Source organism: Heterodontus francisci, chromosome 6 (genome assembly GCF_036365525.1).
Source record: "Heterodontus francisci isolate sHetFra1 chromosome 6, sHetFra1.hap1, whole genome shotgun sequence".
Lineage (NCBI taxonomy): Eukaryota > Metazoa > Chordata > Chondrichthyes > Heterodontiformes > Heterodontidae > Heterodontus > Heterodontus francisci.
In genome coordinates, this window is record NC_090376.1 from 127,004,770 (window position 1) to 127,023,275 (window position 18,506).

Sequence of the window (18,506 nt, forward strand, 5' to 3'; positions counted from 1 at the left end):
GGAAACTAAAAAAAAAACCTGTAGGGTTAATCAGGGCACACCCACTCATTGAAGGAGAAGGGACCCTGATGGAAAGCACAGCAGAACAAGCTGTGGCTTTAACTGCAGTAACAGTAAGATCCAGGAAGCCTACTGCTGCAAGTGCAGGAAAATTTAATAGGGCTTTTGTATCTGAAGGGAGAGTAACCCCATACCCCTCGAGTGGGGCAAGCAACCCCATGGTAATTCTCAGGGACACAGGGGCCATTAGATCCTTTTACTGGGAAAAGGCCTGACCTTTTCCCCAGAGAGTGCAGTGAACACCAGAATGGTGGTGTATGGTTTTGGAGGGCAACGTATGCCTGTATCTGTACACCGGGTGCACTTGGAGTACGACCTAGTTTCAGGACCAGTGACCATAGGGATGATCCCTAGTTTGCCTGTGGATGGGGTTGACCTGCTCCTAGGTAATGATCCGGTGGGGGGCGAAGGTGGTAGCTTCACTAATAGCGAAAGAGAGACCGCAGGAGGTTAGAGAGACAGGGCAGTGGCAGGAGGTGGTCCCCTGCAGTTTCCCTGAATGCGTAGTGAATCGAGCCACAATCAAACCAGCTCCCCCAGAGGAGACTGAATTGGCACAGCAGGTGTCTGACCATGAGGTCCGTCTGTCTGAGACTTTCTTTGGCACGTTAGAAGACCCAAGGATTGAATTAAATGAACCTGCCCTAGCCGATGCTCAGCGAGCTGACCCAGTACTCTGACAGTTAGCACATATTGCCCAGAAATTGAAGCAGAGGGAGTCCCTGACTGCTACTATTTAAAGAATGAGGTACTGATGAGGAAGTGGAGTTCTCCTCACAGACTTGAGAGCAAGGAGTGGACAGTGGTTCACCAGTTAGTGGTGACACAGAGGTACTGGAGAGAAATATTAAGAGTGGCCCATGAGGTTACGATGGCTGCACATGTCGGTATATGAAAAACCAAAGCCCGCATAAGACAGCAGTTTGACTGGTCAAAACTCCACAAAGATGGGGTGGAGTACTGTAGGAGTTGCTACATGTGCCAGGTTAAGGGGAAACCCCAACATACAGTGAAATTTGCACCCCTAATTCCTGTATCAGTGTTTGGAGGATCTTCCAGCAGAGGGCTGATGAACTGTAAGGGACCCCTGCCAAGAAGAAAAGGGGACAGACAGGCACAAGGCTGGCAAAAGGTCAGAGAGGAAAGGGGAAAAAGGGACAAAAAGGACAGGTTAAAGCAAAACCTGGAGGAATCCCAGATGAAAACCCCTACTGTCCAGTCAGCCAACCCCGAAATCTTTGAAAAGTTAGACCCCGCACCTTCCTATGTAAATGCAGGCACTAGAAGCACCCCATCAGAGTGGCTATCTGCATTTAGAGGAAGCTGCAGAGACAAAGAAAGTCCACAAGAGGGCAGAGAAACTATGAGGGTAGAGAAACCGTGAGGGTAAGTCCTCACCTAGTCTAAGTGCCGCGGGGGAATGCAGGAGAATCTGGGAAAATACCTGCAAGCAGCAGTGTCCCAGAGTAAAAAGGGAAGATTAGCAAAGAATCTCTCCCACAGTAAGGAGAAAAGGGAACCAACCATTCCCTAAGTTGAAAAGCCCTCACATGACTCATCAAAGCACTGAAAGAGAGTTCAGAGTGGAACCACCCACTGCAGACGCCCATGAGCAGAACTCCAACTTAGGGTTAATTAAATCTTACCCTCCCCTTGCAGTCCTCAATAGGAACAAAGACACCCTAGGCAATCCCGGAAATGTGCAATCTGAAAAACTTCCCCAAAAACCACATGTTTACTGGGATGCCAAAAAGGACAGTTTGATACCAAGAAAAAACAGGCGGTAACAATTTTTAGGATTTCTGAATGAATGAGAATGAATGAGAGCGATGTATTTGCGTTTTCCTGCACATACTCTTCTCTCTAGTCCCTTTTTAGTGAAATGCTCTTCTAAAAATTGCATTTTATTCTGCTGGGTGTGGCGGTGTCATGAAGACCCCACCTGCCAAGAATAAGGCATATTAGTTTCATCAAATGAACATTAATTTTAAATTGTTGCTGGAATGAAGAAATTACTTGTTTAAAGAGATCAGCAGTGGCTGGAAAATATTTGCATACTAAAAGACAGGGCCTGGAGACAATCGAACAGCTCCCTGATCTAATTAACCCAAATGGATTTTGATCACCAGACATTGAATGTGTAAGAAAGCCAGCATTTCAGGGTGTCTGCTAAGGTGGATCATCCGCAAATGCAGGAGTTTGTTAAAACAGCTAGTCACATGACTAACCTGCTAGCCCAGGTTTTTGTTTGAACTGCTCACAGCACAGTTTGTCAGATTGCAACTGAACTTGGAAGAAGAGAGCCTCTCTCCTGGCTAGTTCTCTCTCATCAACCTTCGGATCCACTGAAGTCATTTAAACCTCAAGAGAGCAAAGACTCCTACATCAAAACAAGTTTTAAAGCGTGCACTGGGCCCCAACGAAGTGGCAGGACTTACTGGGAATCAAAGACTTTACATCGAGCTCAAAGGACCATAAATAAATCCCAGCTATTGCCTCAGACTTTCCTCCTTTATTCTTTCTACCTTTCTGTCTCTGTCTGCGTGTGTGTTTATTGTGTAAGCATGCTATCGTGGTCGCGTCACATATTCGTAGTCGTTAACTGAATTAGAGTTTAAGGTTAATAAACCTTTCTTGATTAAATCTAAGAAAATCTTAGGTTGATTTCTTTGCCTTACAATTGGAGAGCAGTGAACAAGAATTTACGAAGGGGTAGCTAAAAAACCCTGGCCCTATGTGTTTGTGTTCCCACTGTGCAACTTTCCACGTCAGTAAATTGCGAGTCATTGGTTTGCATCCACTGCTTTAGATATTTTCCTGAATGTAGTCATATTAGTCACTTCTAAAAACTGTCCAAGCATCTTACATTCAGGCATCTGCCCATAATACCCAATGTCATTATACCAGAGACCATGCAGGTCTTGAAGGAGAGCTATGAGTCAAAGAAAACAGCAGAGACATGCTAATCAAGTGCCAGGAAGGCACCAGGCAAGTCCCAAAGTAAGACATAAGCCAAGTAATCTACTGATTGGACAAACGATGAGGCAACTATGGGAAGTATGTCCGAACGAAAACAACTCAGTCATGAAGATGTAGATTCAAAATTGAGGGCGACTCAAAAGCCAGGGATTTGGCAGCACCTCAGCTAGAGTCACTGGAGGGTGCCAGAGGAAAAGTACTGTATAATATCAGTGAGGCAGTAGCTTGTCAGTAACTAAGCAATATGTGTTTCAAGTGCTTTTGAATAGTCTGGTTACCAAGCCAGCAAGAGACAGATGGCAGAAGGTTAGTTTGGGGATTAATTTATATATAATTATGCAACGGAACAGAGTTGAATAAAGTGTCAGGATGAATCAAGGGATGCGTACTCAGTCAGATATGTCAACCCTCCCTCATTTACATTGAAAAATATGACCTATTTGGACAAACCGCATTGATAAATGATCCAAATTCCATTGGTTTATGTAGGTTTGCAATTGAACTCAATCTTTTTGATTATGAATCTCACTCCTAACACTTCCCATCTCTAAACAGTAGAAATTGACTATCTAAAAAGTCGAGATGTAAGGGTAAATTCAGCACTTCCACACTCCCAGTGGGGAGGCAAGTTTACATTACATAGAATTTACAGCACAGAAACAGAACATTTGCCCCAATTGCTCCATGCTGGTGTTTATGCTCCACAAGAGCCTGCTCCCACCTTACTTTATCTCACCCTATCAATAACCTTCTATCCCTTCCTCTCGCATGTGTTTATCTGGCTTTTCCTGAAACGAATTTATGCTGTTTTCCTCAATTACAAATTCCACATTCTAACCACTCTCTGGGTAAATAATCTTTTCCTGAATTCCCTATTGGATTTATTAGTGACTATTTTATATTTATGAACCCTCACTTTGGACTCCTTACGAGTGGAAACATTGGGCTGAATTTTACAGACCCCCCCAATGCCGGGGGTCGTGGTGGGGGGATGGAAAATTCCTCATATTGCCGGTGGCGGTGAGGCTTTGTGGCGGTCCCCACGCAGCTCGGTGATGGGATCAACATTTAAATATGTTAATTTATTAAAATAAATGAATTAATTACATATCTGCTCCCGCCAAGGGTCCCAGTGCAATATTCGTCAAACTTATCTGATTGGTCTAGGGGATGGTGGGAAGAGGTAAAGTTCAGAGTTTATGAACTTTGCAGGGGGAAGGGCAGATGGGCAGGGGAAGTATTGGGGGGAGAGGTCAAGTAATTAATTTTATGGTTATTGCGGGGGTGGAAGAGGGGCTAGAAACATTTATTCAATTTTTTGAATAAATTTTAAATCTCTATCTCTTTAAATATTTAAACTAAATGGAAGGGCTCAAAGCCCTTTAAAAATGGCGCGGCACCTGTGCAGTGGCACCCAACGCCATTGCTGGGGACGGACTGCCCACCCCCTCCACGACATCGGGGGTGGGGGGGGGTGTGCGGTCTGCCTTGGCCATTTAAATGAGCCGCCGCGTTTAATATCATGGTGGTTCAGTCACTTGCAGTCCACGCGGGCGGATCACAATAGTCAGCGGCGGACATGTAAAATGGAGTCCATTATCTCTACGTTAAAGGGAAAGATAGAGTCAGAGATAGGGTAGACAATACTTTAATACTTATTCACTGCAACCCCACCCTCACTCTGCCACCCACTCCCAACTCCCTTTGAGCACTGTTCCTCATACAAGGCACAGATTGGGGAATTTACATTAACAATAAGGAGTGTAAATGTTCATTACAGAACTTTACAGAGAACAGAAAATTAAATATAATTCTGAAGTGTATTTGACCCCTATGATTCCCAAGTGACATAAGTTTCCTAAGTGAATTATCTATTGCATCTTGTTAATTCATAAACACATGCACAGTTATTCAGGAACATTACTAGTCTAAATCTTATGATACGATGATCACTCTTACCCTTTTTGCTTCTTAATTCTAGCCAAATGTATTCTTTCCCCCTCAAGGACATCTACTCTTTCCAACGCACAATGTCTTCCCTGATCAATGGTGCCACCTCAGCTCCCTTTTCTCCTCTATCTTTTCTGAACACTTTTTATGCTTGAATAGTAAGTGCCCAGTCCTCGATTTTTAAAGCCATGTTTCCGTTATTGCCACTAGCTCATATTTCGGGTGGCTAGTTTTTTCAGCCGGCGGAGACACGATGGGCTGAATGGCCTACTTCTGTACTGTAACTTTTCTATGGTTCTATGGTTCCACATGGTTATTTGTGCTTGTAGCTCACCAACCCTCTTCCCCACACTTTGTGCATTTAAAATCAGGCATAGTAAACCTGTCTTTGTATTCCTAGAAGTCCTTCCTTTGTTCTACTCCCTTCGTGAGTACTATCCAACACTCTCACTTTATGCACCATATTCCTCTTTCCGACTTCAATATGCTGGTGCCCATCCCCCTGCCATTAGTCTCAATTTATTTAATCCCTTGAAAGAGGTAAATAACCATGACAAACGTTCTAAGATAAAACTGAGTGAAATTTCTCCTTGCAGCCTTAAGGTATATGAGTGAAGTTTTAGGATATCAATTGAACATTACAGTCTAAATTATTCCACCTTGATGGTGGCTATTCAGAGGAGGTGGCACAAATTAAATTACCTGAACTTTAAAATACAGAAACCGGCAGCAATGGCTATTATGAGATGAACAACAGTGCAACTGGCTGCAATCGAAATCAGATGATAAACTTTTCACTGGCTTTTTTTAGAACAATGCCTTAAGTACATTTATATAGATACACCTGAACACTGAAAGGATAATGAGGCCCTTAGTATGTACAGAAATGCATTGTAAATGTTATCTACCCCTTAATGCTACATTTATTACATTATTGTTGCTCCATTTTCTTAATGGGAAAATATCCTCTTTAATAAAGGGAAATCAAATGCATGACCCTCTGGTGACTCTCCTTAATAGCACACTACACAGCCTGATGGCTTTAATGAAATGTCTCCAGATAAAGCTTCCTGCTGCTTTGCAAGTGTCGCAGGATTTCTTTCAGCCTCTGTGGCACCTTTAATCCAAATCAGGCACTGTTTGTTGAGTTTGTGTAGATGAAACTGTATTAAAATTAATAACAAAAGCAGTTTATCAAATCCATTCATCTCATGAGATAATACTTTGTGATTGAAACCATTTTAACATCGAGCACAATAGGGCTTCCATCAGCAGTCCCCACTCCTCAAACAGTTAACCAAAGCAGACTGAGTCACTTCTATTTCACACACAATATATCCTAGGTTGCAGACAGCGATATTACTATGTTACGGAAGCGACATATTGCTAAGCCCAGTCACAGAACATGGCCTCTGCTCATGCCTTAACACTGCATACTCTTATACTCTCTTATAACGATAGGTCATATTCTTTCTGCAACCTGTCCAGCAATGTCCTTTTTGACTGACACCCTGAGGGGTTTTGACCGTTCTGAATTTCCACCAGAAAGGGAGTCGGGTGGTTTCTTCTGTGCAAACTGGTTAAAAGAAGCACATTATGAAATACATTACTGTCAATCCATTCCCCAGCAGTCAGAAAAATCATCGCTATTAACCAGAAAATGCCACACAGCAGGTTGATCAGTACTTGAAAGAGAAAGACAGATTAACAGTTGGAATGAAGGAATCACACCTAACACATTCATTTCTCTTTCTCTTTCAGATGTTGGCCTGTTGTGTACGTGGTAGCATTTTCTGGTTTTACACTGCACCCACCCACTGGTCAGTGGAATTTGGTGTCAATTATATTTTGCTGAGGACTATGAGATAGATTGAACTTCATTTTGAAGGGTGAAGCCTGCCAGAAATGATAAAGCAAAGGGTGACACAAAGACTCATTGGTGAAGTCTGCTTAGATATACAGACAGGAAGGTTTGATCCTCAGTGTGCATTGAATTAATTTAGCCAAACCATTGATACTGATGCAGTAACTGGCATTAGTACAAACAGTGGAATCATTGCCTCAGTGAGGAAGCCATTGCTTTTAAGGACAGCAGGAGAGAGAATTGAAGAAGAAATGATGAAGAACTAGGATAATGTAAGGGAAGATAACGTTTATTGAGAATTCTTGCCAAACTGACAACTGAAATTATCTAAAACAAACTCAAGTCATTTCCCTTTGAAAAATAATATTTTTGGAGGGGTGTACAAAACATAAGAGAATCTTTTTTATATTTAACTGGCCATTCACAAGGCATGCTGGGTCTCAGCTGTTTAGCAGTCCCATTCATTGAATGTATAAGGATTAAGGAATGATGGCTTTTAGATGCCAGAAGACATTATTTGAATTATAAGTACAACAGCGAATTTGATTGCAGGAAAATGTCAAAATAAGATAAAGCATGAAATTTTGAACTTTTATGAGAATAATTTTGACAGGAAAACTAATGTAAGTAATGATACTGAAAGATTCCTTATTTATGGAACTGCAGGAAATTATGTGTCTTGATTTAATTATTCATTTAAGTACTTTTGGTTATGTGCAAAGAACATTCATTGCTTATCTGCATGAGTAAGTGAGAATATACTTTAATTTCTTGGTATAAAAAAAAGCTGACTGTGCTCCAATCACATCTCTGTCAAACTTCTTTCCAAATCCTTACAGTCCTCATGTGCATGACCCCACCCAGCATCACAGCCATCCCATCACCAAGCACTTTATAACACTCGTCTAAGATACAAGTAACTTTATTTGCTCTCCCTTCTCAAAAGTATCATATTCTCAGTTATTTACATAACTATTGACCCTTGCAATAGCTAAATCTCTGACTCAGGAGATCTGCTTTATCTCATTAAACGTATTGCATTTAGCATGCATGACACTTTCAATCTATCACATTTTATTAATTGACTGAGCATCATATTTATATCTACATAATTTACATCTGAATCCCATGCTGTAATCTGTCTGCAGCACTTGAATGATTTGCTTAACTAATCAATATCTGTTCCATTAAGCATCCTGACTTACCCAAAATGGATTACTACTATTATTAGTCAGGAATAATGAGCCAACTATCATGAAACCAACCAATCAAGTTGCTGAAATAATTTCTTCTTTGGCTTCTATTTCTGTTGCGCATTCAGGACAGTAATTACAGCTGAAGACAATGTTTATAACATAACTGATCGCGAACATGTACAATTCTGAAAACATTTGGCCCATGAAATGACCCACTTCATTTTAAAGTGACTGTGAAGAGTTCATCCACATAGGGTGAGACCCTCCAAGCTGAGGAGTTGCAGCCTCAGTTGACAAAATCCTGTATGTGAATGAGGCCTTTTGGCTAAGATCAAGTGTAGTATCTGTTCTTATCAGTGCTTATTTGATTGAGAAGAGACCATGATCATTGCCTTTTGATCCTGGGGAAGCTTTGAGTAAAATGGCTATAACCAATTTTCGAGCTTCGGGCCAGGGAGTGCGCAACACCGTTCGGGTGGTCGTGAAGGACAAGGAAGGAGATGCACCGGTCGATCGCAGCTTCTTCATCAAGAAAATTCTCTTTGATTGCTGCGGATTTCAAGCGACGGACGTCTTCTGCCTGCAGGATTTCCCCAGCAGTGGATACTTCGACGTGACGTTCCGGAACGTGGCGGGATGCATCAAGTTCCTGAAGGCGTTCAAGGAGAAAGGGGACCGGGCTCCACTGTCGATTCTCACAGCGGAGCCGCTCTTCACGCTTCCGTCACAACGGGACCGGGTGGTGACGATTCACCTCTACAACCCCCATGTTCCGGTGGTGGATGTACTCACCTTTCTCGCCAGGTACGTCGAGGTGGCCGGCAGCAGCACTGATGTCAAGGACCCCTTTGGGATCTGGACCAGCAAGCGGCAGGTCAAGGTGACCTTGAAGGTAGATCCCAGTGGAGCCATCATCCACCCTCCCTCCAGCTTCGCTATCGGGGGAAGTCGAGGCTTCTTGGTCTACGCTGGGCAGCCCAGAGTTTGCCGCACCTGTGGCAAATCTGGTCACATGGCAGCCAACTGCAGCACGGTTGTTTGCAAGAACTGCAAGGAGGAAGGCCATCAGACCAAGGACTGTAAGCAGACTAAGTGTTGCAACTTGTGTGGTGCGGCAGGCCATCTCTACAAGACCTGCCCCAAACGTTGTCTCAGCTATGCTCAGGCGGCAAGGTCCAAGGAATGGCCGGGCGAAGGTTCGACGAAGGCGTCCGCTGTTCGAAAGGAGACCAGCAACCTTCTCCGCAGTGAGGAACTTCAACCTGAGAAGGAAGGGGAGGCGGCTGAAACCAACGACCCAGCACCTACCCAGCGCCCGGAAACCCCTCCTCCACAGACAGAATCAATGGAGGAGGAGGCAGCAGATGGACAAACAGGTCAGTGGCAAGTGGTCCAGAGGAAAACCACAAAGAAAAAACATCCCAAAGCCACCACCCAAACCAGTGGCAAGAGGAGGCTCTCTTCTGAATCAGACTGCAACAACTCCTCTTCACTGGACGGGGAAATGCTGGAACGACAGCCCCTTCAAAAGAGGCGGCAGAACTCCGAGATGGATGATAAAGCATCCCAGCCCCCGGGCACTGGAAGCTGTGATGGGCCCGGCGTGCCCCAACCCCAATTCCCCACACGTAACGACGTGGCCAACGCATCTCAGCTCTGCGACACCGGGAGCAAAGACACGTCTGGCGCACCTGAGCTCCGGGAGACCGGGAGCTGTGATGTTTTCGAGGAGGAACAGATGGAAGCAGCTGAGGACAACCCAATCCTCTCTGCCTACAAGACCCCCCCAATGTCACCCGAGCGGCACAAACCCTGCATGAAAAATCAGGAGGGGTTTCTGAGCCCAACCAACGTGAAACTGCTTGCGCATACGATGGGTATGCAGGAACATCCCGAAGGGGAAGGACTGGGACTAGCGAGGACAAATGGTATGGGAAGCAACAACTAATTTTTAGTAAAAAATGGGTGTAAGAATTGCTTCCATTAATGTGCGTAGCATTAAATCGACTACGCGATGTGTTTCAACCTTGGATTACCTTGCCAAGGTCAAAGCTGACCTACTGTTTCTGCAGGAGTGTGGAATACCACACCTCAGCACCTACAGGCGGTGGTCGCGATGGTGGTCCCACGGGCCATCGATCTGGTCGGGGGGGTAATGACTGCCGTTCCTCCGGCCTGGGTATTCTGCTGCGGGGAGGTAACTTCACCATCTCCGAAGTTAAGGAGGTGGTGGGCGGCCGCCTCCTCGTAGCAGACGTGATGTACAACAACGCTCCGCTCCGGTTGATCAACGTGTACGCCCCGGTACAACGCAGCGAGCGGCTGACCGTCTTCCAGCAGCTCCCACTGCTGCTGGCGACGTCCAGGCCGGTCATCCTAGGCGGTGACTTCAACTGCATCATCGATGCGGCTGGATGATCCGGCAGTGACGACAGCAAACTGGACGCTACGTCCAGATTCCTAATAGAAACAGTTAAGGATGCCAAACTGCACGACGTCTTCAGCAAACCTGCAGACGGAGCGCAGCGCAGATACACATGGTCAAGATCGGACGGGTCTGCCCGTTCCAGGATTGACTTCCTGTTTGTGTCCCGTGCTGTCACGGTCGGATCCACCGACGTCAAGCCGGTGTTCTTCTCCGACCACTGCCTCTTACTGGCCGACTGTCACTTACAGGACGACCAGCGGGTTGGCAGAGGGACGTGGAAGCTCAATGCGACACTGCTGACCCCAGAGAACGTTGAGGAACTCAAAAGGGATTACAATGGTTGGAGGACCGTGAAACCCCTCTTTGAGTCTCCAGTTCACTGGTGGGAAGCGATTAAGGAGAACATCAAGAGGTTCTTCATCCACAAAGGTGTTCAGAAGGCGAGAGAGAGACAGAGGGAACTGTCCCGACTCCAGAAAATTATGCAAAATCTACTCCGGTTGCAGTCAATGGGGGTCGAGGTCAAGGAGGACCTCCAAGAGGTGAAGAGCCAGCAGGCCTCGCTCTTTGCCAAGGAGGCCTCCAAGATCATCTTCCGGTCCAGAGTCCGCTCCATCGAGCAGGATGAGACGTGCTCGCGTTACCTCTTCCAAAAGGTACACAGAGAGAGCTCTGTTATCAGCAGCCTGAAGGAAGAAGATGGCTCGGTAACGTCTTCGCAGTCCGACATACTAAGGATCAGCAAATCCTTTTATGCTGGGTTATATGACGCGAAGCCCACAGACAGCAGAGCCTCCCAGTCCTTCCTGTCATCTATCACAGAGGTCTTAGATGACAGCAGGAGGGAGGGACTGGACAAGCCGCTAACTCTGGACGAGCTGACAAAGGCCGTCGAGTCTTTCGAGGCGAGTAAAACTCCCGGGAGCGACGGCTTACCGGTCGAGTTGTACTCGGCCCTGTGGGACTGGGTCGGCCCGGACCTGCTGGAAGTATACGAGAGTATGCTCCTGGCCGGTAGCATGTCAGAATCCATGAGAAAAGGCATCATCACCCTCATTTACAAGCAGAAGGGGGAGAGGGTAGAAATCAGAAATTGGCGGCCCATCTCACTGCTTAATGTTGATTACAAGATTCTGTCCAAAGTCATAGCCAGTCGAGTCAAGTCTGCTCTGGAGCTGGTGATTCACCCCGATCAGACCTGTACTGTACCCGGCAGGAAGATCTCTGATAGCCTCGCGCTACTCAGGGATACGATCGCCTACGTACGGGACAGGAGGGTGGACACCTGCCTCATCAGCCTGGACCAGGAGAAGGCTTTTGACAGGATATCGCACAGCTACATGATGGACGTGCTTTCCAAAATGGGGTTTGGGGAGGTAATCTGCAATTGGATCCAACTGCTCTACACAAACACCAGTAGCGCAGTGTCAATCAACGGGTGGGAATCTGAAAGTTTCCCGATCAAATCTGGAGTCAGACAGGGCTGTCCTCTGTCCCCGGTCTTGTTTGTTTGCTGTATTGAACCCTTTGCTGAGTCTATTAGGAAGGATGCGAGCATAAGAGGGGTGACAATCCCAGGCAGCGGAGGCACTCAGGTCAAAACCTCCCTGTACATGGATGACGTCGCCGTCTTCTGCTCGGATCCGCTGTCCGTGCGCAGACTGATGAGCATCTGCAACCAGTTCGAACTGGCCTCGGGAGCCAAAGTTAACCACGGCAAGAGCGAGGCCATGTTCTTTGGGAACTGGGCTGACCGATCCTTTGTCCCCTTCACCGTCAGGTCAGATTACCTGAAGGTGCTGGGGATATGGTTCGGAAGGGCCGGGGCGTGCACCAAAACATGGGAGGAGCGAGTAGCCAAGGTACGACAAAAGTTGGGCATGTGGGGGCAGCGATCTCTCTCCATTGTGGGTAAGAACCTGGTCATCAGGTGCGAGGCGCTCACGTTGTTGCTCTACGTGGCGCAGGTCTGGCCCATACCCCACTCCTGCGCCGTGGCAGTCACCCGAGCCATTTTCCGCTTCGTCTGGGGATCTAAAATGGACCGGGTCCAGAGGGACACGATGTTCAAATCTCTGGACATTGGCGGGAAAAATGTACCCAACGTGGCCCTCATCCTGATGACCACCTTCGTGTGCGGCTGCATCAAGCTATGTGTAGATCCCCAGTACGCAAACTCCAAGTGTCACTACGTGCTGAGGTTCTATCTGTCCCCGGTGTTGCGAAGGATGGGCCTGGTCACATTGCCGCGGAACGCTCCGTGCAGTTGGGCGGCGCCGTACCACCTATCCTTCGTGGAGCAGTTTCTGCGGAAAAACACCTTTGACCACCGGTCCATCAGGCAGTGGTCTGCACGGAATGTCCTCAAGGCCCTACGGGAAAAGGAAACGGTGGATCCTGTCGGATGGTTCCCCGAGCAGACCGTCAAAGTCATTTGGCGGAATGCCTCATCACCAGAACTTTCAAACAAGCACCAAGACGTAGCTTGGCTGGTGGTGAGAAGGGCCCTCCCCGTCAGATCCTTCATGCACACCCGAAGTCTCGCCCCCTCCGCACAGTGCCCCCGCGTTGGCTGTGGTGGGGAAGAGACGGTCGCCCACCTCCTCCTGGAATGTGCCTTTGCAAAGCAGGTGTGGAAAGAGATGCAGTGGTTTTTGTCAAGGTTCATCCCAAGCAGCTCTGTAACACAGGAGTCTGTGCTCTACGGGCTGTTCCCAGGGACGCACACCGAGACAAACATCAACTGCTGCTGGAGGACTATCAATTCGGTGAAAGACGCCCTTTGGTCTGCCCGAAACTTGCTGGTCTTCCAGCGCAAAGAGTTGTCCACCGCCGAATGTTGCAGACTGGCACATTCCAAGGTCCAGGACTACGTGCTGAGGGACGCACTAAAGCTTGGGGCAGCCGCAGCAAAGGCTCAATGGGGAAAGACCACAGTGTAAGGTTCCCCCACCAAGCTGGACTGAGGGGCTGGAACCATGGGAAGCCCCTCGAACTGTATCGTTAATATTCTCAATTGCTGTAAATGTAAAACTGTAATTGACATGACAATTGTGAAACGGAAGGGTTGGGAAGAAACTCATGACATTATTGAAAGAAACTGATCTCTTTTGCAATGTTTGTATTTTTTCGTGCTGTTTGGAAACTGTTTGGCAATGTAATTTTTACAGATTTTTATGAATAAAGTATATTTTGGAAAAAAAAAACATAATGAGAACTGTTGTCTTCACTCTCCTCTTGTGGAATTACAAAGGTAAAAATGGTCCATGAGGGAGGTAATGCAATCTTATCATGCGAATAACTGAGAAGCTGTCTTGGGGATGCAATTTTTATAAAAGTGTATATTTTAGAAGTATACAGTAATAAAGCTCTACCTGACATGTAAGTATTATAACATGAGTGGATTTTTCAGAGGAATTGTGTGTGAGCTGAAGTCTTGAGAAAACTGGCTGACTCAGGGACCATAGGATTTCCCAGAGCTGGTTGTAGTCCAAAGTGTCAAATAATTATTTTCAACATAGATTTAATAATTTTCTCTGCTCTTTTTACCCAGTCTATATTACAAAGTTTTCCCATTCTTCTTTCCCCGTCCTCAATTTCGATAAATTTCCGATTCCAATTTCCTCCCATTCCTACCTACTTTGTTAACTAGGGGATAAAGTAGCAGGAAACTGAACGTACTCGGAGGGTGGAGTTCCAGACCGGTAAGTTACCTCGGGTGGGGAAAACAAAACTGAAAAAGTGACGTCACGGGAAAGCTGTGACCTGATTGGCTGGTAGGGAATCTGTACCGAAATTGAAAATAAAACTGATAAAAATTGATTAAAACATTAATTAACTAATTAATAAGTAGAGTAACTAAACCAGAGGGAGGAGATTACTGTATTTAGTTAGCATTTAGTATTTATTGTAGAAATCTAGCACTAGGGACCACATAGTTAAGTGTATCATAATTTAGTAAGGATTTAAAAGTATTTATTTATTTTATATTAATGAACTAATTAGTGCTAGAAATGACAGTTAGAGGGGTGAAGTGCTTCACCTGTGAGATGTGGGAGGTCCGTGCCGCCTCCAGCCTTCTGGGCGACTACATCTGCAGGAAGTGTACCCAGTTGCAGCTCCTCACAGACCGCATGGATCGGTTGGAGCGGCAACTGGATGCACTTAGGAGCATGCAGGTGGCGGAAAGCATCATAGACAGGAGTTTTAGAGAAGTGGTTACACCCAAGGTGCAGGCAGATAGATGGGTGACCGCTAGAAGGGGCAGGCAGTCAGTGCAGGAATCCCCTGTGGCTATCCCCCTCTCTAACAAGTATAACGTTTTGGATACCGTTGGGGGGAATGGCCTATCAGGGGAAAATAGCAGCAGCCAGAGCAGTGGCGCCACGGCTGGCACTGTTGTGCAGCAGGGAAGGGCAAAGCGCAGAAGAGTAATAGTTATAGGGGACTCTATAGTCAGGGGCACAGATAGGTGCTTCTGTGGATGTGAAAGAGACTCCAGGATGGTATGTTGCCTCCCTGGTGCCAGGGTCAAAGATGTCTCTGAACGGACAGGGGGCATTCTGAAGGGGGAGGGTGAACAGCCAGAGGTTGTGGTACACATCGGTACCAATGACATAGGCAGGAAGAGTGATGAGGTCCTGCAGGGGGAGTTTAGGGAGTTAGGTAGTAAGTTAAAAAACAGGACCTCCAGGGTTGTAATCTCTGGATTACTCCCTATGCCAGTGAGGCTAGAAATAGGAAGATAGTGCAGCTAAACACGTGGCTGAGCAGCTGGTGTAGAAGGGAGGGTTTCAGATATCTGAACCATTGGGCTCTCTTGAGGGACAGATGGGACCTGTACAAGAAGGACGGGTTGCATCTAAACTGGAGGGGCACTAATATCCTGGCTGCAAGGTTTGCTAGCATCACTCGGGAGGGTTTAAACTAGTGTGGCAGGGGGGTGGGAACCGGAGCAGTCGGACAGCTAGTGAAATAAATAAGGAGGACATAGTAAATAAGGCCAGTAGGACTAAGAGGAAGAGCAGGCAGGGAGATGTTGCTGAGCACAGCGGGACTGGTGGTCTGAAGTGCATTTGTTCAATGCGAGAAGTATAACAGGTAAGGCAGATGAACTTAGAGCTTGGATTAGAACTTGGAAATATGATGTTGTTGCTATTACAGAGACTTGGTTGAGGGAAGGGCAGGATTGGCAGCTAAATGTTCCAGGCTTTAGAAGCTTCAGGCGGGATAGAGGGGGATGTAAAAGGGGTGGGGGAATTGCATTACTGGTTAAGGAGAATATCACAGCTGTACTGCGGGAGGACACCTCAGAGGGGTCATGCAGCGAGGCAATATGGGTGGAGCTCAGGAATAGGAAGGGTGCAGTCACGATGTTGGGGGTTTACTACAGGCCTCCCAACAGCCAGCGGGAGGTAGAGGAGCAGATATGTAGACAGATTTTGGAAAGATGTAAAGGTAACAGGGTTGTGGTGGTGGGTGATTTTAACTTCCCCTATATTGACTGGGATTTACTTAGTGCGAGGGGCTTGGATGGGTCAAAATTTGTGAGGAGCATCCAGGAGGGCTTCTTGAAACAGTATGTAGATAGTCCAACTAGGGATGGGGCCATTCTGGACCTGGTATTGGGGAATGTGCCCGGCCAGGTGGTCGAAGTTTCAGTGGGGGAGCATTTCGGGAGCAGTGACCATAATTCCATAAGTTTTAAGGTACTTGTGGATAAGGATAAGAGTAGTCCTCGGGTGAACGTGCTAAATTGGGGGAAGGCTAATTATAACAATATTAGGCAGGAACTGAAGAATTTAGATTGGGGGCGGCTGTTTGAGGGTAAATCAACATCTGACATGTGGGAGTCTTTCAAACATCAGCTGATTAGAATCCAGGACCAGCATGTTTCTGTGAGGAAGAAAGACAAGTTTGGCAAGTTTCGGGAAGCTTGGATAACACGGGATATTGTGAGCCTAGTCAAAAAGAAAGAGGAAGCATTTGTAAGGGCTGGAAGGCTAGGAACAGATGAAGCACTTGAGGAATATAAAGACAGTAGGAAGGAACCTAAGCAAGGAGTTAGGAGGGCTAAAAGGGGTCATGAAAAGTCATTGGCAAACAGGATTAAGGAAAATCCCAAGGCTTTTTATACATATATAAAGAGCAAGAGGGTAACCAGGGAAAGTGTTGTCCCACTCAAGGACAGAGATGGGAATCTATGTGTGGAGCCAGAGGAAATGGGCGAGGTGCTAAATGAGTATTTTGCATCAGTATTCACCAAAGAGAAGGACTTGGTGGATGATGAGCCTCGGGAAGGGAGTGTAGATAGTCTCAGTCATCTCATTATCAAAAAGGAGGAGGTGTTGGGTGTCTTGCAAAGCATTAAGGTAGATAAGTCCCCAGGGCCTGATGGGATCTACCCTAGAATACTGAGGGAGGCAAGGGAAGAAATTGCTGGGGCCTTGACAGAAATCTTTGCATCCTCATTGGCGACAGTTGAAGTCCCAGAGGACTGGAGAATAGCCAATGTTGTGCCTTTGTTTAAGAAGGGTGGCAAGGATAATCCAGGAAATTATAGGCCAGTGAGCCTTACATCAGTGGTAGGGAAACTATTAGAGAGGATTATTCGGGACAGGATTTACTCCCATTTGGAAACAAATGAACTTATTAGCGAGAGACAGCATGGTTTTGTGAAGGGGAGGTCGTGTCTTACTAATTTGATTGAGTTTTTTGAGGAAGTGACGAAGATGATTGATGAAGGAAGGGCAGTGGATGTTATCTATATGGACTTCAGTAAAGCCTTTGACAAGGTCCCGCATGGCAGACTCGTACAAAAGGTGAATTCACACGGGATCAGAGGTGAGCTGGCAAGATGGATACAGAACTGGCTCTGTCATAGAAGACAGAGGGTATCAGTGGATGGGTGTTTTTCTGAATGGAGGGATGTGACTAGTGGTATTCCGCAGGGATCAGTGCTGGGACCTTTGCTGTTTGTAGTATATATAAATGATTTGGAGGAAAATGTAGCTGGTCTGATTAGTAAGTTTGCGGACGACACAAAGGTTGGTGGGGTTGCGGATAATGATGAGGATTGTCAGAGGATACAGCAGGATATAGATCGGTTGGAGACTTGGGCGGTGAAATAGCAGATGGAGTTTAATCCGGACAAATGTGAGGTAATGCATTTTGGAAGGTCTAATGCAGGTGGGAGGTATACAGTAAATGGCAGAACCCTTAGGAGTATTGACAGGCAGAGAGATCTGGGCGTACAGGTCCACAGGTCACTGAAAGTGGCAACGCAGGTGGATAAGGTAGTCAAGAAGGCATACGGCATGCTTGCCTTCATCGGTCTGGGCATAGAGTATAAAAATTGGCAAGTCATGTTGCAGCTGTACAGAACCTTAGTTAGGCCACACTTAGAATATTGCGTGCAATTCTGGTTGCCACACTACCAGAAGGACGTGGAGGCTTTGGAGAGGGTACAGAGGAGGTTTACCAGGATGTTGCCTGGTCTGGAAGGCATTAGCTATGAGGAGAGGTTTGAAAAACTCAGATTGTTTTCACTGGAACGACGGAAGTCGAGGCGACATGATACAGGTTTACAAAGTTATGAGCGGCATGGACAGAGTGGATAATCAGAAGCTTTTTCCCGGGGTGGAAGAGACAGTTACTAGGGGGCATAGGTTTAAGGTGCGAGGGGCAAAGTTCAGAGGGGATGTGCGAGGCAAGTTTTTTACACAGAGGGTGGTGAGTGCCTGGAACCTGCTGCCAGGGAAGGTGGTGGAAGCAGAAACGATAGCGACGTTTAAGAGACATCTTGACAAATACATGAATAGGAAGGGAATAGAGGGATATGGGCCCCGGAAGTGCAGAAGGTGTTAGTTTCGGCAGGCATCAAGATCGGCGCAGGCTTGGAGGGCCGAATGGCCTGTTCCTGTGCTGTACTGTTCTTTGTTCTTTGTCCTGTTCAGGAGCATTAGGAACAATGAAGAGGTATGGAACTGGTATTCACAATTTCACGCCTTGCACCAGGTTTTAAGCTTTA